This window comes from Carcharhinus amblyrhynchos, chromosome 9 (genome assembly GCF_965287045.1).
Source record: "Carcharhinus amblyrhynchos chromosome 9, sCarAmb.v2.hapA, whole genome shotgun sequence".
NCBI classification, from domain to species: domain Eukaryota; kingdom Metazoa; phylum Chordata; class Chondrichthyes; order Carcharhiniformes; family Carcharhinidae; genus Carcharhinus; species Carcharhinus amblyrhynchos.
The window spans coordinates 97,109,478-97,133,258 of NC_137332.1; the positions used below are offsets into that span (position 1 = coordinate 97,109,478).

At 41.7% G+C, this 23,781-nt stretch overlaps 1 non-coding gene across 1 annotated transcript; it reads left to right on the top strand.

The window, feature by feature from the left end:
- The first annotated feature begins 3,752 nt into the window (after positions 1–3,752).
- On the top strand, positions 3,753–3,834 carry trnas-aga (transfer RNA serine (anticodon AGA)). Its single transcript has one exon. It is a non-coding gene; the product is annotated as a tRNA-Ser (tRNA).
- Positions 3,835–23,781: the final 19,947 nt, after the last annotated feature.

Below are 23,781 nucleotides of genomic sequence, written 5' to 3' on the forward strand. Positions count from 1 at the left end.
GTTTCTCACACAGTATAGATTTTTTTTTTCCCCACCTTTAGATATAGTATTTTTGAATGCATCTTGATGAGTAAAAGACAAAATATGTCTCTTTTTTAGCAACGTGCACACTGTCAACACTCCTATGGAAGGCTTTAGGATGGTTTTGCTATTGTTAAGATGCTAGATCAATACAAGTTTCTAATTTTGACTGTGGGATGTGTTTGACTTCTCCAACTGGAAATTCATTGATACATTGTAGAAAGGCTGCTCACCAGCTGTATGTTGAAATTGATTCATTCTGTCAGCTCAATTATGACCAACAGAACATTCATGCCAGAGAGTTACCATTCTTCTCTTCATATGCACAAAGAGGTTACTTTTTTTTCCCCTGCTGAATATAACTCCAACTTTAAAATGTGAAAAAGATGCACAATTGACACAACACAATTGGTTGTGTTCTGTGTGTGGGAAAGGGTTCACTCGGTCACTCTGCCTCCTTGCACACTAGTGAATTCAGATCTCACAGTTGAGCATTATTCTATTGCTGCTGTTAATTGTTACGTTTATAAGTAACAAAGCATGGGTGACAGATTTAGCAGCAGATGACCTCAAGCAATGATGTAGTCAAGTAATCTTACAGAAATTGAAAAAGGTACGTTTGGAATGTTTGCCTGAAACAAAAGACCAAGATTGCAAAATGCCTGGGCTTCCCCACTGTCAGTGTTGTCAGGGAGAGGGACAGAGGTGATAGTTAGGGCCCTAAGTTTGGAGTGGGGATGAAAAACAACATTTTCAGTCATCCCACTACTAAACTAATTTCTGCTCACCAGTATTTGTATCACTGAATCGAACAGCATTTAGGACATCCCGAAATGTCCTTGTGAAGGTCGTTGTGAGCAGCATTATTGAAGTCCTGCAGTTCCATTGAAATGACATCCACACTGTTATTAAGTGGTGAATACCAGGGTATGGACACAGCGGCAGTGTAGGCACAGTGGTATCTTTCCAAGATAGAATGGTGAGTAGAGAGGAAAGGAATGTTGAAGGTGGGAGGGTGATTTGGAAGGATAGTGGGTTGAGTTGAGGGGGTTGAGCTATGAGGAGAGGCTGAATAAACTAGGCTTGTACTCGTTAGAGTTTAGAAGAATAAGGGGAGATCTCATTGAGACATATAAGATGATGAATGGGATGGATAGGATAGAGGTGGAGAGACTCTTCCCACTCAGAAAGGACAGTAGGACTAGGGGGCACAGCCTCAAGATAAAGGGGGGGGGGCGGTTTAGAACGGAGTTGAGGAGGAACTTCTTCAAAGAGTGGTGAATCTCTGGAATTCTCTGTCCGTTGAAGTGGTGGAGGCTGCAGATGGGTTTTTGATAAGCAAAGGGGTGAAGGGTTATGGGGAGAGGGCGGGAGTGTGCAACTGAGCTACGACAGATCAGCCATGATCTTATTGAATGGCGGGGCAGGCTCGAAGGGCTAGATGGCCTACTCCTGCTCCTATTTCTTATGTTCTTATGTCATTTCTTTTATTCGGGCTTGGCTGATGGCGACAAATTTGATAGCGAGTTTGAGTATGGAGAAGTCTTCATAATGTCAGCCTGTGGGGCCAGCGTTGGGTGGTCATCCGTTTACTGGTAACTGTCCATGGAGCAAAACGTTTTGCAAAACGGACCAAATGAGCTTAATGAAGACATGAAGAGAGAAATGACTGTAAAATGCCCATTCCAAGTACAATACTGAAAGGGCTCAAACTTGTGCAAGTCCCAGAGCCATGTATAAAATCAGCAGCACACTAAATAAACAATAATACGTAAAGCCAGAACTGCAGTGCAATATACTTGATTGCATTGATAGGGCACATAAAAAGGAAAGAATTCCTCTTGGGGGTAGGCTAGAAGGAGGGAGCATATGTCAGGAAGCACCTCTTCATTCAAAAGGCAATCTGCAACATTTTCCCTCAAAACTGCCCTTGAGACTGCGGATGAATTAACTTCCAAAACTGGAACAGACACGTTCTTATGATTCAAGGCTGTTAATTTTCTGGAGCCATTACCGTCTATGGAGGAACAGAAATGTTGAATTGAATGGTGGTATCGGCGCTGGGTGTCCTGCTTCTGCCGCTATGGACGTCAGCGCACTCAGCCACTGTGACCTCACAAAGCTCAGCGTCACCACCAGGAGTGGCTGTCGCTCCGGCCGCCCTCACAGCATCAGTCCCAAGCTGGGGGCCCACTGAGCTGAATGCTGGAAACGCTCACCAGATCCAGCACATCTCCGAAGAGAGAAATATTTCAGCACCTTCCTACTTCACTCTCTCTGTCGTTCACGCCCTCTCCCAGCGACCAATTCCGCCGTCAATCATCGGTCCTCAGGCTCAGGCTGGGCATGTTGTTATGGTAACGCTGCTGAGTGAACAGCAAAATAAAGAGTTGCATGCAACGCCATGGGATGCAGAAACAGACAGAGAAAAAAAGACATCTGTCAAGGAAGCCTTTGCAACGGGTTTCCAGAATGTCTTCCAGGTGCATAATCTGTAATATTTTGCAATGTGAATAAAGATGATCGGAATAAAGGGGGGAAAAGTAATACATTTGAAAATATCTGCGGAAAAGAATATAACATAAATGAATATATCAATTACAAACGTAAACAGACGTTTTTAATCATTCAAGTGGTGTGAACTTCGCTGACTGGGACAATATTTATTGTTCATCCCTAATTTCCATTGAGGAGGTGGTGAGAAACTGTAAAATGAAAAAAAAACGCCATTTTTTCAGCCGGAACTGCAAGGATCCTCCCACCATTGTTAGTGGCCGATGATTTATCCTCCCTTCGTGATATCAATAAGCAAAATGTCTGGATCAAACTTTATGGTTGGATGTGATTTTATTGTTCTACTCAGAAAGTGCGGGATGATTAGAATGAAAAGGCAAGACAGGCAGAGGGATCTAATTGCAGCATCAAATTCAGAGATGTGTCCAAATACTTAAGAGGAGGAATGAGTGTGTGTCAACCTGGAAGTTGAGATCTTAAAAAATGTTTCCTACATTTCCATTAGCAGTTCGTGGGTTTGTACCACTGGGCCCAAATACCTTTGATCCTCCACAGTCCGCCGGTTCTCACTACCGAGAAACCTCACCCATTTTTCATTTTTTTGTCTATGTTTTTCATGAAACTGCACATCTTTACTTACTGCCTCTGCATCTACTGTTCATTGCCTTCCAATGTAGTATTCTGCATACACGCATCAATTTATTGCATTCTATCCAATGGAATCCACATGATAATTTTCAAAGGTAATTTCTCAAAACTAAAAGCAGAATGAATGCTGCAAATGATAGAATAATACAAAAGTTCTTCTACTCTAGACAAATATTTGCATTCCTATAGCACCATCAACATAGTTATTGTAGGTACTGGATGACAACAGGCTCTAAATATATGAATATTTCTCATTAATATTCTGATGCTTGCATTTGGATTTTAGTGTGCATACCAGTGTGATAGCTGTGAATAAATATGTTATCTCTCTTGCATTTGTGCGGATCCGTGTTGTTTATGAACGCATTTTGGAACGATTGAAAATCAGATAAAAATAGACAACAAAAACAATATTGATTAAATGAAATTCATCAGAAATGGAGTAAAAATCCAGACCATGAAACCAGTAGGTTGAATGATATTAACATGCAGCACCAAAATATTAAATAACGAAAACACATTTTGGGCATTCTTTTTAGTGGAGTGTGAGTTCATACTTACTAACTCTTGTAGTCGTGGCCGAGTGGTTAAGGCGATGGACTAGAAATCCATTGGGGTTTCCCCGCGCAGGTTCGAATCCTGCCGACTACGTGTTCACTCTTCCTCACAAAGTAAGAGATTCTCTGTATTCAGTCATGTCTTCGGTGGGATGTTCTGCCAAATTTTTCTACAACATAGGTTAATTTTGTCATTCTCATTCATTTGCATTTATTCACCAAATTTATATGCCTGAATGTGAACACGTATTCATGCATTTTGTGTTCGATTTTCTGCTTGCAACTGTGTGTGAATTTTTTGTTCATTGTCTTAGTAAGATATTCATCTTCAATTAAATTCAAAATTCTCTTTTAAAATTATGCATAAAATTATATTCTGCCATATTTAAGACTAAGCTTTCCCATTCCACCAATTTCGAGTGAAAAGGGTGTCTCTGATTATGTTCTGTATGCCTTCTGTCAGTAAGTATGCTCCACCAACCTGAGTTGTTGACGTACATGCAGAGAACAGGCGGTTGAACTCCCTCCAAGCCTTTCTTAATCTGGAAAACCAATTCTAAATTATGTAATTGTCCCACCTTGAAGTACAACAGCACGAACTTCCAAATAATTCATCACAATGAACTAGTTAATTCTTGACAGCCTCTCAGTGAACGTCAGTTGTGCTCTTTATCGTGTCTGTGTTGAAAAGTAGCGAGCAAGTTTAAACGTGAGGTTTCCTACGAAGGTACAGCCATATAAGTAATGTTCCCTCTGGTATAAGGAAAAATAATCAATATGATTTTCCAGCTTGAAAGTTGTGTAAGTGTAAACCAAGTCATCTTCCAAAATCACAGTTTCCAAAAATCATGCCTTTATCATTCATCCACTTTTCATATTAGTCTTCCCAAAGTTCATGATGTCCCTCCCAAAATCCTCGAATCTAATTGTATCTATACTTAATGGGTATTCCTATTTGAGCACGCTTTGCTCTGTCCTGCTTTCTTTATCTGATTCTTTTTGAATGTCCGCCGTTTGGTCATACTATTTCCCTTCAAGCTTTTCGGTGCCCCATGTCAACACTATAGATAAGAAAGCCCAGCAACGCCTCTATTTTCTGAGGGGACTAAGGAAATTTGGCATGTCCGCTAGGATTCTCACTAACTTTTACAGATTCCCCCCTAGAACCATTATTTCTGGTTGAATCACAGCTAGGTATGGCTTCTACCCTGCCCAAGTCCAAAAGAAACGACAAAGAGTTATGAATAAAGCACAGTCCATCGCGCTAACCTTCCTCCTTCCATTGATACTATCTACACTTCCCGTTCCCTCGGAAAAGCAGCCAACATAATCAAGGACCCCACGCTGTCCGGACAATCTCTCTTCCACCTTGTCCGTCGGGCAAAAGAGACAAAAGTCTGAAGTCACCTACCAACCGACTCACGAATGGTTCTTTCTCTGTTGCCATCGGACGTTTGAATGAGCCTACTTCACACCAAGTTGATCTTTCTTCACAACTTAGCTATGCCTGTAACACTACATTCTGCCCTCTCTCCATTCCTCTTCAATGAACGCTGTGCCTTTTCTGTATCGCGTGCAAGAAACAACATTTTTCGCTGCATATAAATACGTGTGACAATAATGAGTCAAAGCAAATCTAATCAAAATGTATTTGTAGCCCCTAAAATTAAAATTGCATAAGAAATATGGAATATAAATCGAATCAGCTGGCGTTTCCAAAAGCTATAACTGAATTTATTTGGCGCCTATTATGTAGCAGTTTGGGCGTCTCGGGATTGTGGTACAATGTAAAATAGCTCGAATGTATATAATATTTGTATAATATTGTGATAATTGCACAGCGATTGTGGATTTATCAGTGCATTGTTTCGGAGAGATGGGTGTGTTATTATGTGGTATTTGCCGATATTTTTCTATTTCAGTGGTATGGAAATGTAAGAGGGCCAAAAAAACCGAATAAGGTCAAATTCAGGCAAGCTACAACGCAAAGAACAGATGTAAACCTGAACAAGACGGACAACAGCAGAATCATGAACCCAATCTGCATGCACCTTCAGAGGAACTGAAACGTATTGGAATGTACTCTGTTGGATTCAGTCGTTTCATTTATTGAAGTCACTAATCCCTGATGGTCTAGTGGTTGATTCGGGTTCAATTCCTGGTCAGAAAAGCCTTGTTACTTCTCGTGTCCTACTGATGTTGATCTTTCTTATTTAAGGTTTGCTGATTTTTTTTGTGCGCGTGTATTTCACCGTGTGACGCACTGCCAATTGATTTCATGATCCCGATGTAAAACTGACTTGTTCACATACATATTTGTTCTTTGCTCAGTTAATTGCCTGACTTTGACCTCGCTTGTTTTTGTTTTGGCCGATACATTCCTATCTTACAGTCGATAGTGCTAAAAAGAGTAAAAAAATACGTCGCGAAACAATGCATAGATACACCCAACTCTCCAGAATGAAAATACGCTGAAAAAGTGCAAATATCTCAATAGTTTTTTTTTTCATTGTTCCACAAATATTGTGCATTGTAAAACAATCCTGAGACGCCAAAACTGCTATATAAAAGGGGATACGTATATATTCCCGAAATTCTGGGCAGAGGAAACATGGCGACAGAGAGGGGACAGAGTTGTAGTGGGGACAAAAGACCATAATATCAGTCTTCCCAGTACTTACTGATAACGATTTATTTCCCATCAGTACCGTTTGTCTATTCATCCATGGAATGTGTTTGTCACTGCATTTATTGGTCATCCTTATTCATTTTTGTGAAAACAGTGTTGCGTAGCTTTCTTGAACCACATCAGATCGTGTAGCGACATCCACGTTGCAGTTAGTGATAGAGTTCCTGTGTATTGTGTTTGTTAAAGTGCAGCAACAGTGATGTCTCTCCAAGTCAGAGTGGTTAGAAAATAAACAAGGAATGTTGAAGGTGGGATTGTGGGTTGCAAGGATTTTATTTTATTATTTGGCGCGTGGCTGATAGCGACAGTTTTGATCAAGGGCTTAAGAGCATGGAAAGAGAATTGTTTACAATATCAACCTGCGAGACCAGGGAGAGGTTTTGGATGTCCAGCAGTTTGCTGGTTATTATCCAGGGAGCAACCTAAGTGAATCGTAGACCAATGAAGGCAGGACGGCAGATGAGATCTGTCAAATCCTTCAGGACTGCAAGCTTCAGCATTCAAAGTACCAAATGGGCGCATTGCCTCAGAGATCAGTACAAACTCAGCAGGACCATATAAAGACGGACCTGCACTGCAATATTGCTGATCGTATTGGCAGGCAACGTGCAAAGGAACAAATTCCTCTGCTGGTCAGTCCCCCTTGAGGGGCGTAATCCCTCCTCCCACCATCATTTTCCCAAATGGTTCCAACAAGCAGAATGATGAAAGACATTAATCTTCAGGACCAAAGACCAAACAATTAAATTCTCTTTTGAGAATGCTTTTGCACAAAGAGTGATTGGGAAAAATATCGTTAGCTGTCGTCGTGACCGAGTGGTTGAAGTGATGGGCTAGAAATCCATTGGTTCTGCCCACTCAGTTTCGAGCTCTTCTGTCAAGGTGTATTACTTTTCACATGAAATTTAACTACGTTCCTTTGCCCTGTATAATCTCTTACCCGGAATAATGTCCCAAAGCTTTTTTCTAGATGTTTACTCTTCTGACAGTGTTTTCGAAATGTCTAACAAAATTAAAGAAACGATCTGTCTTCTTCCTGGATCTCACCGCTTTTATCTGAATTACTTATGTCCAATTACAGATACATTCGAGTGTGTGCGTAGGTGTAGTCGTGCATGTCCGTGTATGAATTTGCGCTTATTCCTATGAGTGGTATTTTTATTCATTGACTCTGTAAGATCCTCGTCATAAGATAAGAGAATTAGAATTTTTTTAAATTATGCATGAAATATATATTCCAACACTCTTAAAGCATAGCGTCGAGTTTCTACCACTCTGAGTGAAAATGGTGTCTCTGACCGCCGTCTATATTTTCTTTCAACAAACTTGAATCCACGATCCTTCGATATTGACTCACAAGCAGAGGACAGGTATTCGGTCTTAACATTCTCCAAATCCATCCTCATCTGGAAAAGCACTTGCTTGTCATCTTCTAATCGTCAGTGCTTGAACGACAATTCCTCGTAACTGAAGTGCTTCATTTTTTAGAGCCTCGGTCAGCGTACCTTGAGCCGTTTCCCGTGTCTGTGGTGAAGGGCGATGAACACCATTAACCATGACGCATGGGTGGGATGCTCTTTCGGAAAGTCCTGGAGACTCGATGGGCTGAATGGCCGCTTTGTGCTCTGCAGGGATTCTACGTTTCCAAGGTTCTATAGAATGGTAACACATCTGAAAGTATTTGGGAATTTTCTGATTCTGTTGGGGTGATTGATTGATAAAATCCGTTTGCCGTTTTTGCTGTGGGAAGTCTTTGAGTTTCCCATCCTGGCTAGAAGTTCGTGTGTACACATACGGAAGATATGCTGCTTACCAGCTGATCATTAAAATAGATTCATTTAGTCATCCATTTTACAAGCAGCAGAATATTCAGAACGGAGAGAGACAATTCAGACCCTACCTGTGTGTAAAGATGTGTAGGTTTTTCTTGATTGAATTATCCACTGCTTTAAATGGTGAAAATAACTTTGTCGGCCTTACCAATTTACAAACCAGTTTAATGACACAGTTAGGTCAAGGCACCCAAGGCTCTGTTGGCTTTGAGCATTCCAATACCACTCTGAAGTTACAATGCATTGGACAGATCGATTATACGTTCTCAAATTTACATTTTCCCCTTATGATTGGTACGAGCCAATCATTTTGAATACAAATCAGTCATTGTTGTCATATACTTTAGCTAATTTCATTTTGCCCTCTGACATCATGAGATTTCATTGGTCCGTAGAATTCGGATGCTTCCTACCCCCTATTCCTAGCAACACCTGACAATTAACTACAAAAGACAAAGTTAATATTCTCACCGGCTCTTGCTTGGTCAATGGCCGAACCAGGCAGATTTACATTCTTACGTCTAAGAAGACCTGCTTTATCTGGAAAGTGTGTCCAGATGCCTGTTATATGGTTGTCATGTGAAGAACAGTTGAGGACTCTGGGTCTGTATTCGTTGGAGATTAGAAGGATGAGGGGGATCTTTTTGAAACTTAGAGAGTATTGGGAGGCCTGGATAGAGTGGACATAGAGAGGATGTCACAATAGTAGGAAATACTAGAACCAGAAGGCACAACTTCAGGCTAAAGGGACAATCGTTTTCAACAGCGATGAGGAGGAATTTCCTTAGCCAAAGAGTGGTGAACCTGTGGAATTCCTTGCCACAGAAGGCTGTGGAGGTCAGATCATTGTGTGTCTTTAAGACAGAGATAGATAGGTTCTTGATTAATATGAGGATCCGGGGATTTGGGGAAAAGGCAGGGGAATTGGGATGCAAAAAAAAATCAGCAATAATTGAATGGTGGAGCAGACGCGATAGGCCGAGTGGCCTAATTCTGTTCCGATGTCTTGTGGTCTTATGGTAGGAATAACCCAATTCAGAAAGTCGCTGTGGGAGCCTTACTGCTTATAGTTTTTGCTGATAAGAACTTGCACATTCTGTGTTTTCATTTTTCTAAAAAGTGTGGTTCATCTCAATATGAAGCTTGTCTCATTAGACTTCGTGGTAACCTGCTTTTGGCTAAAGTGTACAGATTGTTTTTACATGCACCAACGTACGTTTTAACAATCCAAAATACAGCTTTAAATCAGAAATATATGTTGAAATATAGCTATGTTTAAATCTTTATATTCACACTGTCCTTGCCAGTATGTAAGATTGATTTCGAGTAATTTTGCTCCCTGCTAATCAGTGTTTAATGTCTCAATTCCTTGATATTTTAACATTTTTCTGAGCTACTATAAGTTTCTCCAATCATCCTTCTGAGGTAAAGTACAGATCCAGTGTTCTCAAAGGCTCCTTTTGCATCAAGCTTTTCATTGCAAGGATCATTCTGATGAACCACCTCAGGCCGTCTCCACGGCGAGAACATCCTTTCTTTACGGGGCTCAAAATTGTTCACAATATTCCAAATGTGGCTAGCAAGTGACAACTTATGGGTGAACGGTTTATCAGCAGAGTACCTCCAGCAGGCGTTCAGTAAAGCAATATTATCGCCGTTGAAATTTTTTTAAAAGGTTCGGAATTTTCTCATGAAACATGACACCGGAATTTCAACATGTATGGCCCTCTACATAGTCAGAGTATTTCTCGGCAGAGGGGCAATGGCGATAGATAGGGGACGAAATTTGGATTGTGGACGAAAAACCACATTTTCAGTGTTCCGAACACTTAAATGTCAACATTTTACTTTCATCAGTGCGGTTGTTCTCTTCACTCATGTAATGTGTTTGTCACTGGCTTCACCAGCATTTATTATCCATCTCTTTTCGCCCTTGAAAAGCCGTGTTGGACAGCAGTGCAGTTAGTGACAGAGATCCAGCGTGTTGAGTTTGCGACGGTGGGATAACAATGGCATGTCTTCACGTCAGAGTGTTTAGAATATAGGCAATGAATGTTGAAGTTGGGATTGTTATTTGCAAGAATTGACTTTTATTCAGGGCGTGGCTGATAGCCGCAATGTTGTTCGAGAGTTTGCAATATCAGCCTGTGGCGCCAACTTTGCGTCCAACGGTTAACTGGCCATAGTCCACGGAGCAAAATTCTCTGCCGGTCTGACAGCAATCGTGGAGAGAAAAAAACGTAGTTTATATTTTGGTCTCTGAACTTTCATTAGAACACAGTTACATTCCAGGTAATGTGGAACTGTTCGGGTGGAACAGCAAACGCCAGAACATGCTGGCGGTATTGTTTACACACCCCAACCAGTAGCTATACCACTGGACAGAACATTATGGAATAAGTAACCCAAAGTTATAAAAAATGCAATATAATTGCAGGAAATGTTATTATTCATTTCGGTTGGACAAATCAACGGTAATATGCCCTGGCAGATTGGTTTATGAAATGCTTTCATTGAGTTTCCTTACACAGCGAGTTGTGAAACAAATTTTGGATGATGTTAGTTTTTAATCTAGAGTTGTGTAAAGAAGGAGGGTTAAGCCATAATTTCAGAGCAAAAGGTCTGATGGGGAAAAAATGACCACAATACAGTTGACATCCATACTACTTTTGAAAGTAACAGACTTGATCCAAGCAAGAATCTTAAAGTTATCAACTACATCGCTTTGAGGGGAGACCTACAATAGATAGACTAAAAAGACCAAAACGTCTGGCAGTAAAAAGTAGCAATTTTTTCTGACAAGTCAGAAAACAAAGAATCGAAAGTAAAATCGATCCTGGTTTTATTATGTACGTTAAGAATACTATTACAAAAGACTTATAATTTAATAACCAATAAATAATCTTAGATAACAGCAATAAAACAACGAGTGTTATAAAATGGGAAAACGAACATGACAATAAATTAGTCAGGAATATATTTCAAATATTAATGTAATGCAATTGAAAAAAAACAATATTTTGTAAACATACAAAATGAAAACAGTGGCTAAAAAAAATCGCCTCTTTGAGGCAGAGGCATTGAAAATTTTCATGAGGAACGAGTAAACAGCAGACATTGAAACATATATTGTGCGGAAATTCCTCAGATAACATCTCAAGTCACACGGCGCGAAAATGGGAGGTTTTCTCTCCCGACTTTCTGCCAAGCTCTGTGACAATAGCTTACGGCACTCTGTGCAATACCGTCAGCCGGAAGAGTGGCATAAACTATTCACGCCAAGAAGCAGACTGCAGATTGCTAGGGACGCCATTGTGCAGGCGACCCGATCACCTGGTATTATATGTACACAGTCGATATAGCATACTGGGAGATCTGCCAACCTCCACCCACTCCTCCCACCTGCCTCCCTCCCCGCCATGGACCACTGTTCCCATTGCTGCCCCTGAATCCCTAATTGCCAAACTCGACCATTGGTTGCCAACCCGGAACTTCAAATGCAGGCCCCGAACCCCGAATCCAAGCTCCACCCATCAGTCCCCAACCCCCGTTGCAGCTTAGTGTGTGAAATTCTTTCACTGCGATTTCCAGGCTGGACAGGTTGTGAAATTAATGAAGTATGTGCAAAGCGAGCGTCTTAAGTAGTAACTTCAGAGTAAAAGATCCACTCAGAGACGTACACTCACCCCGACATACTCACAGTTTCTCACACACTCACTCAGTCTCTCCCGCCCGCCGCCACACACTCAAACAGTCTCTCACATTCATCCTCACACACATACTCAGTGTCTCATATTCATCCTCACACACTCACTCAAACTCGCACACTAACGCCACCCCCCACCCCCCCACACACACACACACACACACACTCGCTCAGTCTCTCACACTCACCCACACACACTCACTCAGAGACACACAGGCTCAAGAAAAAATGGATAGACTTAATCTGTTTTCTTTCGAGCAGAGAAGACTAATGGGAACATGATTAAGGTGTATAAGAATATGAGGGGAATGGACAGAGTGAGAAGGGAGCAGCTGTTCCCCTTGGTTGAGGAGCCAGTCAAAAGTTACATAGTTTTTTGTTAAGAGCCAGGGGATTCAGTGGGGATTTGAGAAAAAAAACACTGACAGAGGGATGAGAGACGGGAATGCACTGCTTGAAAGGGAGTGGAACCTGGAAATTTTATAAACCTTTAGAAATATTTGGATGAGCACCTGAAACATCATAACATTCAAGGATATGTGGCAAGTGCTGGAAAATAGGATTAGCGCGAATTTCGGGCCTTTTCTACACTGTACGTATCCATGAATTCATGATTCTAAAAGCGGCTCATAATACAACTGATATCCACATTATGTTTGCAAGTTACATATCCAATCCAAGCAAGAATTTTCAAGTTACCAAATACTATGGCATGAGGGAAGAGCTGGCTACAATTGATAGGTCAAACAGACCAAACAATCTGGCAACAAATTTTGGCAAGAATGCTTTGCTGGTCTCCTAAATATTTCTCTCAGTGACAACTGCCCTGCATTCCTCCATTGCCTCTGCTCCTTCTGATCCCGAAGCCTCATGCCCCGACCCATTGACCCTCCCACTTGGCAATGTCTGGTGCCTGGTGGGCAGTGTCATGGTGCAATACAAGAAGTGCCAGGGTGTCCAGTGGGCACAGGCAGGGTGCCAGGCTGGCACTGCGATGATGCCAAGGGGTTGTCAGGCAGGCACTGCAGTGTCCCAGGCTGCCATGCTGGCACTTCACCATGGGTACTGTCTGGCGTTTGCCAACTACTCAAGGGCTGCTAAGTGTGTCACTAGTATTGCAATCAACTTCACACCCTTCCTGGTCGTGACGCTGATCTTACTGTCAGAATGTGGCCAACAAAATTGTGGAGGCGGGAAACCAAGTTCTGGTCTCTCCCTCATATTTGCTGCCCAGCTGCATTGCTTGATCAGCGCAACAGCATAAAACTTCGTTTGCCATTGTGCTTTTTTTTCGAATTAGAGAACATAAATTGCACACCGCAAGTAGAAAGAAATACAGGGAGAATTAACATGAGTAGTTTAAGGTGACTGCTGTCAGTTGGATTATTGAAGGAACGAATTTCGAGCAAATCCATAGGACTTGATGTCCTTCATCCAAGGATTCTCATAAAGGTTGCTGCAAAACCCATTTAAAGCTGTGATTACGCCCCGATCAGAGTTTTTGTATAATTCTGTGCTTTCGGGAAAATGTGAAGTTCATTGAGAGTGTTCAAATCTTTTGCAAGAATGGCAGAAATTTGTGGGTGGGACATGGGTGGGTTCCACTTTCAAAATTAGTTTGGAAAGACTGGTAGTGTACTCCATGGAGCAAATGAGATCAGGGAAGTTTTAATAGAGGTGTATTGGATAATAATTGTCTTGGATCAGGTAGACAAGGAGTAAACTCTTCCCATCGACTATTGGACTTTGTTGTAGATTTCAGATTTTGGGCAAGAGATGCAGAGAGATTGAGGTGCAGAATGTTTTGAAACACAGATTTGTAATGGCTTGGATACTGTCACTCATACAGTTTTGAAATCGAATTCAATGATTTCAAAAAGAAAATTGGATGAACTTAAATAAAATAAAATTGTTCACACATGAAGCTAGATTGGAGAATGGTAATGACTTCGTTAAGGAGGAGGTGAGGGCTTGGAACTGCTATGTTGAATGTCCTTCCCTTCTTGGCCATAAACATGCAAGATAAGGGCTCATTTATTTTGGGGAAATGAATTAGCATGAATAGGTTCACAGAAAGTAAACAAAGCACAGGGATAAATAGAATTTTTCTGTCAGTAAGCTGTAACTATTGGAATCTCTCAAGGATCAGTGCTATGACCTGAGCTGTTTGCAATCCATACTAATGACTTGGCCGAAGATTCTGAGAGTGTGAATCCAAGTTGTCTGATGATGCAAACAACAGGGAATGCAAGCCACGAGGAAGACACAGGGGCCACAAGAAGGAAGGGAGCGATTGAGTCAGCGTATTTGGCGACCAATCAACTATTTGTAAATGGGATTAGGATGGAAACATCTCTATAGCCAAAATGGAAGGAATGGCCGCTTTCTGTGCTGTAAGGTTCTGTGAGTCTAACTGAGATACAAAGAAATATTATCTTTGTTTTTTTTTTATTTCAAATGGAAATTTGCTGAAATGCAGCCGATGCGAGATTGAAGAAAATAGCTCACTTTTTTTGGAAGTGTGGGATTCTACTCCACTTAAGTCAATACTAATTCCAAAAACACTTAATGATATGCTCATACTAATTGCTGCGAAAAGAGGCAGTCTTCCCATCAGTACATTGAATCTCCATTAATTTTCATTGCATCACTATAAGCATTCGGCCATGACAACAGGCTGATTGTCCTTTGACATGGTTGTTCGTGAAATTCGTATTGATGAATTTCCACATTTGCCCGAAAGAAAGCTTCTTCCCTTTGTAGATTTTCAAACCCTCCGTGCTTTGTGGCAGTTGCTTTAAATGTGAACACTCGTCTCCTAAGTCAATTGCAGCTGTTTAGAAAGGAAAAGAATCTCCCCTCCGGGGAATTGAACCCCGGTGTCCCACGTAACAGGCGGGGATATTAACCACTATACTAGCGAGGAATTGACAGCGGTACTGTTGTAACTTACCTTAACACTTCAGTGAAGGGTGTCAGATCAATAAAGCAGGCAAAAAGGGAAGATTCAAAAGGAATCGATAGAGATACAAACACACAGAGAAAAAAGATAGATGAAGATTGAATCGTGTTAAGAGATTTCACAACGCCATCTATTTGCTAATTGTCAATAAAGAAACGTATAACACGTCCGGACATCCCAACGGATTTTACAGCCACGTAAGTACTTCTGACATAGAATGCACGACAGAGATAGACATATTGCAGATTTATCAGTTAAACTGTCGTGTAAACAGTTGCACCTAGATATGAAATGTTAATTTGTAAATGTAAATAACTCCTTATGTTTTGATGCGAATTCACCTAACATTATAGTGTTAACTTTGAAACAGCTGCTCAGTTAAAATCTCTTTCGTTCGCCGGTCAACAACAGAGCAGTAATATGTATTAGCTTTGAAAATTATCTGCAATCAATAAAGTTCTGAACACTAAATGGTATTTGCCTCACGTTCCCAGGGAAAACCTTAAAATCACATATAATCGCGTCAAAATGTGTCTTGCTATCTTCGCATCATTGTTGTCGGGATTATAACTGCTAATCCTATCTCATATCTGTTGGGGATATTCAGTAATCTATTGAGGATGAACTCGTCCGCTGTCAATTGAGAGTGCAAATTGCGTTTCCCGTTTTAGCACAATTTTGGAATCACTTATTTGATTGCATTCTGTTTAACGTTTTATCAACTAGATTTCAATGAAAGGAACATAAACAGCTAATTAGGTCTGCATCAGTGCAGACACACAGGCAAATATAGAGGTCTGCAACCAAACGCAGACGTATAATTCATAAAACCATGCGCCGGAGCACAAGTGGAAAGCTGGGATTATTAAATTATGCCCAGAGTAACAAGATGCAATGATCAGTAGAAAATAGGAGTGATAAGAAAAGATACCTTAATGCAAATACGTGAGGCGAAAAAACATAAACATAATCAGCTAAAGTAATGGGCTTATGTTCCGAAACATGTACACACAGAGCGACACAAAGAACAGAGGCGCATACGCAAAGACAAATAAATCGTGCATAGAAAAATGTGTTCAGGCACAATAACGAAAGCCAGTGATGTTTCATGCATTTGAAAGATTGTCATGTATCGCAGGAATTTGTTGAAAACAATGGAACATATCCTTCGTGTATGCAATTGCGTGTTTACTTTGTAAATTTATTTGTAAAGAAATCACTTCACCTGGCCCACATTCCTTTTACGCGGCGCTTCAATGGTTACGTATCGGCGCTCTTATCACTCTGACTGGGGTCTATTCTCGGTTAGAAAACTTCCTTTTATACGAGTGAACGTGCCGCATTTCCTCATATTAGTGGTCAGTGAAAACATAAAGGTCAGATTCCATATTTTCATCAGTTTTAAACAACAACATGTTGATGCACGCTGAACGAATTACTTCTTTTGCGACCATATCGGGTGAAACCAGCAACTATTGTAATCAAACGAGTCGGTGCTGGAGAAACCCAGCAGGACTGGCAGCAACTTTGGCGAAATTCCGGAGTTCGCTATGACTAATGAAAAAAATCTAGTAATTCGTAACAAGAACTGGTGACTCCGACTAAAAGCTCTGGCCTCAGTTTGGGTAAGGAGAAATTTGGATTTATATGTATGACAATTTTGATTAATACCTTTGCACCCAATACGTTTGTACATATTCTCAGTGATTGGAGGTACTATTTGGATGGCTTGTACGATGACGTGGGATGGAATTTTGGAGGGGATTTTTCTTCATTTAATTTGAGGTCAATAGTCTTAAAATAACTGCATGGAATAATATTGGATAACAAGAGAACTATCAATGTTTGGGAACATTCGAAGTCAGCCAGAAGACACTAGACAAAGCTCTATGTGAAAGCCATATAAAGAGAAAAAAAATGAGAAGTTTGTTGAGATGGATCATCAAGATAATCGATTGCGCCAACGAGAATGCAATGATACAGCTTGCAAAAATACAGCTTTGGATGATTGTGTCAGATGTATGGAAAATATATGGGACAGATGATGGTAGATAAACAGAAAACTTAGAGCGGCTTTATCAGGTTGCAGATGAGCAGATGCTTCCAATCGCAGGGCATCGAGTATAAACGTAAAACGTCTCTCATTCACGACAGACTTAAAGTGGCATAACAAACCATTGTGAGCCTTTGTTTATACCCAGAGGGCAGAGAAGGCTGGGTCTTTTTATACTCAGGATCGTTACATAGATTTTTGATTGACATCGGAGTGTAAAGTGATGGGAGACAGGTAAGAATATAAAGTTAAGGCCACAGTCTTAGCCAGACCAGCCAGGATCTTGTCGAACCGGAGAGTCCTTAAAATCGCACCAGGAGTGGGTCATTCAGATCTTTGAAACTGCAGTTGAATAAAACAATGGCTCATCATCTTTCCCTAAGCCATGTCCCTGCACTTTGTAGTTTACCCCTTAAAGTTTTAGAAATCTATGTTTCCCTGTCAAGTATATTCAGTCATTCTGACATCTGGGGAGTGAATTCCACAGTTTCGCCACCCTCTGGATGAAGATGTTTCTCCTCATCTCTATCCTAATTGGCCCATTCCTAGTCTGAGAATGTGTGCACCTTTCTCGAGTCCCACTTTGGTACCCTCAGTTAAAGCATTCTCTCCCTGTTTCTCGGAACAACATGCTCCACCCATTCACCGCCATCATTTTAAAACAGTGACAGTAAATCCCCAGTAAATGATTTTGACCCTGCCTTCAAATATAACAAATCCGGCTCCGTCTTCTCCTGTGTGTCAGAAAATCGTCATTCGCAGACTCGAAGAAAGGTAAATTTTGCTTGGAAAAGTTCTTCCATCTGACGGGCGGAAAAACTGTTTGGAAACAAATCAGAAATGTCAGGGTCGAGCTTCGCGAATCCTGCGAATTTAATTTGCGCAATAGCAGGTACAACAAATTATTGGTTGAAAGGCAATCCTAATATTGGCGTTAAATCGAAAAAAAAAGATTTTTTGCAAGTATTTGGCAAGCGAGGCAGCTAATATGGAGAAATGTAAGTTGAATGTTGCAGGCCAAGATAAGCTTCGACTTATCGTCAGTATTTTGCTTTTTCATGCCCGAATGTTTGGTGACAGACGAAGGATTAAAATATTCAAGCGACACAGCCGATGTTCGAGAAGAATCTAGGCAATGTGATTGAATGTATGCGCCGGAAAGAACATCTGCCTTCATGCAAATCTTTATTTGAACATCACTGATTTGCCCATCCAGTCTCTGTGGCGCAATCGGTTAGAGCTGGCGGCGATTCAGCGCCAAGTTGGTGATTCGAGCTCTCTCAGAGGTGAGTTTTTGGAGTGAGCCCGAAAGTCGTCCGGGCTGTGAAGCTTTCGGTTATGTACATTGTCTCTAGGAAACTACTTCGCGAACTCTGCTGCTGCACATTCATCTCGCAACCAAATATTTTACAAAGAATCATGTAAAATAAGCATTTAAAAATTGTTCTTGTATCCCATCTGATAAAATTGTATAGTCACGTGATTCCAATAAACTGATATCCTGATCTGTAGACCAGCAAAACTGAAACTTTGTCTAAAACCTAATTGGTGTGTGCGTGTGTATGTGTGTGTGTGTGTGTGGGGGGGGGGGGGGGGGGGGGGCGGGGGCGGTGGTGCTGGTGGTGGGGAGGGGGTGGGGTGGGGGGGGGCAGGGGTAGTCAAAAGGTAAAATGTCCTCGATGGAAATTATGTACAGCCCCTCAAACAGTCGTTAGCATGTGGGCACAGAATACACCAGGAGAAAATAAAGTCGTGCAAGAAAGGTAATGTTACAGTCATCGTCAGTGACTCCACTCTGCAGGTGGGCTGGGAAAACCAGGTTGGTATTATAATAGAGTTCACACTGCAGTTTGAGAGAGAGAATCTGCAAACAAATCTAACGGTATCAGAGTTAAGACAACTACAGAGGAATGATTGAGGAGGTGACCAGAGTTGGAAGCGAAAAAGTCGGTGGAACAGCAATGACACGAGTTTCTGGGAGAAAGCCTGGAGACGCAACATAATTTCATCCCAAAGAAGGAGAGGCATACTAAAAGGCATACGAGGAAACTGTGGCTGTGAAGGGAAGTCAGGGGCAGCACAAAAGCAAAAGGAAAATCCTACAGTGTGGTGAAGGTTAGTGAGAATCCAAGTGACTAGAAAGCTTTTAAAAGCCAACAGAGGAGAACTAAAAATGCAACCAGGGAGAGATGGTTAAATCCAAGGGTAAGTTAGTCACTGATATGGAAGACTTTTTTTAGATATATGAAAGGTAAGAGAGAGGCAAGACTCTACAGTGTACTGCTAGAACATGATGCTGGAGTTGTGGTAATGCAGGAAAAATGTGGCGGAGCTTGAAAAGCTACTTTGCATCAATCTTCCTGTTGGAAGACATTATGACTATCCCAGAAAATCAGGTGCATCAGTTGGCAGAAATGAATGCGATGTTTGTTACTAAGGAGTATGTACTAGGGAAGCTGAAGGCTGAAGGTGGCTAAATCACCAGAAGCAGATGAACTACAATCCAGGGTTTTGATGTAGTAAGCCAGTGAGAGTGTTTAGTCATTAGTGATGATTTTTCCAGTGCCACTGGAGTCAAGGAGGGCCATGAAGGACTGGAAAATTTCTAGTATAGTTTAGGAAGGGAGGAAGGCAAAATACAGGAAATAACAGGCCTCAGTGGTTGGTAAATTTTTAGAGTCTATTATTCAGGGTGAGATTTCAGAATATTTGGAAGTGCACCACAAATTGGGGGAAGATAGCATAGTTCCGTCATCATGAGAAATGCTTTTCAGGATGCCACTGATGACAAGTGAAGTTCCACAGGAGGCGAATTTTGTGACAACAACTTTTCACTTTATACATCAATGATCTAAATTAAAGAATTGGGGACATTGTGGCTATGTTTGCAGATGGCACAAAGATAAGTGGAGAGACAAGCAATTGTAGGTGTTGGGGAGGCTGCAGAATTCTTAGACAGCTTAGAAGATTGGACAAAGAAGTGGCAGATGGAATATAACGCTGGGAAGTGTGAATGTATGCACTTTTGTGTAAAAAATACACGTGTAGACTGTTTTCTAAATGGGGAGATTTCAGAAATAGAAATACGATGGGACTTGGGAGGGCTAGTTCGGATTTTTTTGCACTTTCGAAGATTGGGTTGGCAGTGAGACGTTCTTGGCCACATTTAAAATCGTTCAGCTCTAACAAGCGAAACTGCTCAGGGACACGCAGGAAGTCGCATCAATTGATCGGCATGCACAGCGAGAGCACAGCAGAAAACCATTGTCCAGGGATTATCACAGTTGGAGAAAGATATCCAGAGATTCCGATTTTCAAACAAGGAGCAAATGCAATTAGTTATAAGGTAACAAAAACCATCACTAATTGCTTCAACTTTTTCGCCATAGTTCCCCATCATCAATAACACCTTGCCACCGCCACATAAATGCCATGTTTAAATTCCATCAGGTACAGATGGAATACAGCACACTGTCCTTCATCAGTCAGGGCACTGAGTGTGGCAGTTAGTACATCATGTTACAGTCGTATAAATCGTTGGTCAGACGCGCTTGGAGTATTATACACAGTTTTGGTCGTCTTGTTAGAGAAAGACATTGATAAACTAAAAAGAGTGCAGAGAAAATTTACGATGATTCTGCCAGGACAAGTGTGCCTACGTTATAGGGAGCGGTTGGCTAGGCTTTATTCCTTGGAACGTAGGAGAATAAAGGTGACCTTATTGAGGCGTATAAAATCATGATGGGCAAAGATAGGATAAATACACGGGTTTTTTTTGTCCACGGGGAACGGGAATTGAAAACTAGAGATCATGGTTTTTAGGTGAGAGCGGAAATCTTAAAATGGGGCGTAATGGGCAACTTCTTCTCGCAGAGAGTGGTGCATGTATGAAATTATCTGGCAAAGTGGTTGAGTCAGATTCAATAGCAGCATTTAAAAAGCATTTCGTTAAGTGCATGGATGGCAAAGAATTAGAAGGATATGAGCAAAATACAGGCAACGGGGTCTTGCTGAAATAGCGCCATGTTCGGCATGGACTGATTGGGTTAAAGGGCCTGTTTCCTGGATAAATGCATGGATGGCAAAGCATTCGAGGGATATGGGCCAAACATGGACAACGAAGACGGCTGAAGTAGTGCCATGGTTTTCATGGACGGGTTGGGCCAATGGGCCTGTTTCCTTGCTGTATTGCCGTACGACTCTATGGCTCTACATAATTGTTCCTAATATATGGAAAAGATATTATTGAAATCTCAGAAACATAAAAATTGCAGCAGGAGTAGTTCATTAAGATCTTTGAAACTGGTCCGCCATTTAATGTAATCATGGCTTACCTTCTTTCTCTGCACCACGTAGCGTTGTTTTCTGCCCCTTAGAGTTTTAGAAATCTATAGGTTCGCTCCTCAAGTATATTCAGTCATTCCAACATCTGCGGTAACGAATTCCACGGGTTCGCCACCATCTGAATTAATGCCTCATCATCTCTGTCCCAAATTGTCGGTCACTCGCCTGAGAACTTGTGTGTTTTTTCTAGTCCCACTTTGGCATCGTCAGTGAAAACGTTCTCTCCCGATTTCTCGGATCGAAGTGCTACACCCACACTTCACCATCATTTTGAACACTGACAATAAATACACAGTAAACTATTTCCCTCCAAATATAACAAACCCGTCTCTATTTTCAAACAAAACAGAAAATACTGTAAAACCTGAGCAGATCTGACAGCATCTGCCGGGAGTGAATAGAACCAAAGTTTTGATTCCAGTTGACCCTTCGTCAAAGCGTAGAACAAAGAGAATCAGCGGAGATTTATAATTTGATGATGCGGGAGAGGTGATAATGAGACAAAGGGAACGTAAGCGAGGATACATACGGCTGAGAACGTGCTAAAAAGTGCCCATTAAGTGATCAGAATGCACGAATGGTAGGACAGTGGTGTAGATTGTAAAAAGACTGCCTAAAGAAAGTGACTGTTCGTCTCAGAGGTTTTGGGATGGGGAGTGGGGAATGGGAGTGGGCAGCAAGATGGAGAGCTCGAATGGAAACTGGAAAAATGGAGGTGAGGAAGAAGAATAATAAAATGAATGAACGGGATGAAATAAAATAAAATAAATAGAAATGAGGCGATGGAGAAGGGGAGAGTTCCTGTGCTGAGGTCCCTGAATTCAATATTCAGCCAGAAGGCTCTAAAGTGCCCAATCAGAAGATGAGGTGCTGTTCCTCCATTTTGCGTTGAGGTTCCTTAAAAAGTTACAAAAGGTGGATGCGTGGACAAGAGGACAGGATAGTGTGTTGAAGAGAAAAGAGGGAGTCATGGCCCTGCTTGCAGTTGGACCGAAGTTATTCAGCAAAATGATCACCCAGTCTACACTAAGCCTCTCCAATATAGAGTAGACCAAATTGGAAGCAGCGTATTCAATAGAATGGATAGAACGATGTGCATGTGAAGCACTGTTTCAACTGAAAAGAGTGTTTGGGACCTGGGACGGTGAGCAGAGAGGAGGTAAAGGGGCAGGTTTTGCACCTTCTATAGTTGCACGAGAAGGTGCCCTTGTCAGGGGGTAAGGTGTTGGGTGTGAGGGAGGAATAGTCCAGGGTGTGCTAGAATATATGTTCCCTACAGAATGCAGGCAGGGGAGTGAAGTGAAAATATGTAGAATTGTGATTTCATGCTGGAGTTGACGGAAATGGTGGAGCATGGCCCTTTGAATACAAAAACTGGTTTGGTGAAAAGTGGGGACCTGTCTTTGTTCGAGGAGAGAGGGGAGGGGTGAATACTCTGGCATGAGGATATGCTGGATGCGGTTGAGAGCCCTGTCAAGCACAGTGGGTCGAAAGCCACGATTAAGGAAGAAGAAAGAAATGTCAGGAGTGCTGTTTTGGAAAGTGATTTTAGCAGAGCATATGCGTCAGAGGCAAATGAATTGAGAGAATGGAATGGAAACCTTACAAGATGTGGGATGTGAAGAGCTGTAGTGAAGGTAGTTGTGGGAGTCGGTGGTCTTGTTTTGGATACTTGTGGAAAGTTCACGAGAAATGCAGACAGAAAGGTTAAGGACGGAAAGAGAAATGTCAGGGATGACCATGTAAAGGTGATAGGCAGGTGGAAATTAGAATCAAATTTGAATCTTTTTCGAGGTCCAAATGAGAGCATGAACTGGCACGAAAATACTTCGTGACGTATTGACAAAGGTGTTGAGGTAGGGGGCCAGATTAGGACTGGAACAGGGAATGCTCCACGTAACCCATAAAGAGACAAGCATCATTGGGACCCATGTTGATGCCCATAGCCACACCTTTTACTTATAGGAAGTGAGACGAGTTAGAGGAGAAATTGTTGAGTTAGAGAGCCAGTTCAGACAGATGGAGGAAAGTGGTGTTGTACAGGAATTGTTCAGACCTCTTTTTGAAGAGGAACCAAAGAGCTTTGAGGGCAACGTGGTAGGGAACGGAACTGTAGAGGAATTGGATATCCATGGTGAAGAGGAGGCGGTTTGGGCCAGGAAACTCAAAGTCATTGATATGACATGGGACATCGAAGGCATCATGGATGTAGGTGAGAAGGGCCTGGGCATGAAAGAAAATGGAGTCAAGATAGGAGGAAATGAGTTCAATGGGGCAGGAACAGGGTGACACCATGGGACTACCAGTGATAGGAAGAAATAGTTTAGTGGGGGCAGGGACAGGGTGACACCATGGGTCTACCAGGGCTGCCATGTTTGTGGATTTTGGGAAGGAGGTAGAAACGGGCTGCCTGGGTTTGGGGGGCTATGAAGTTGGAGGTCGTGGAGGGAAGATC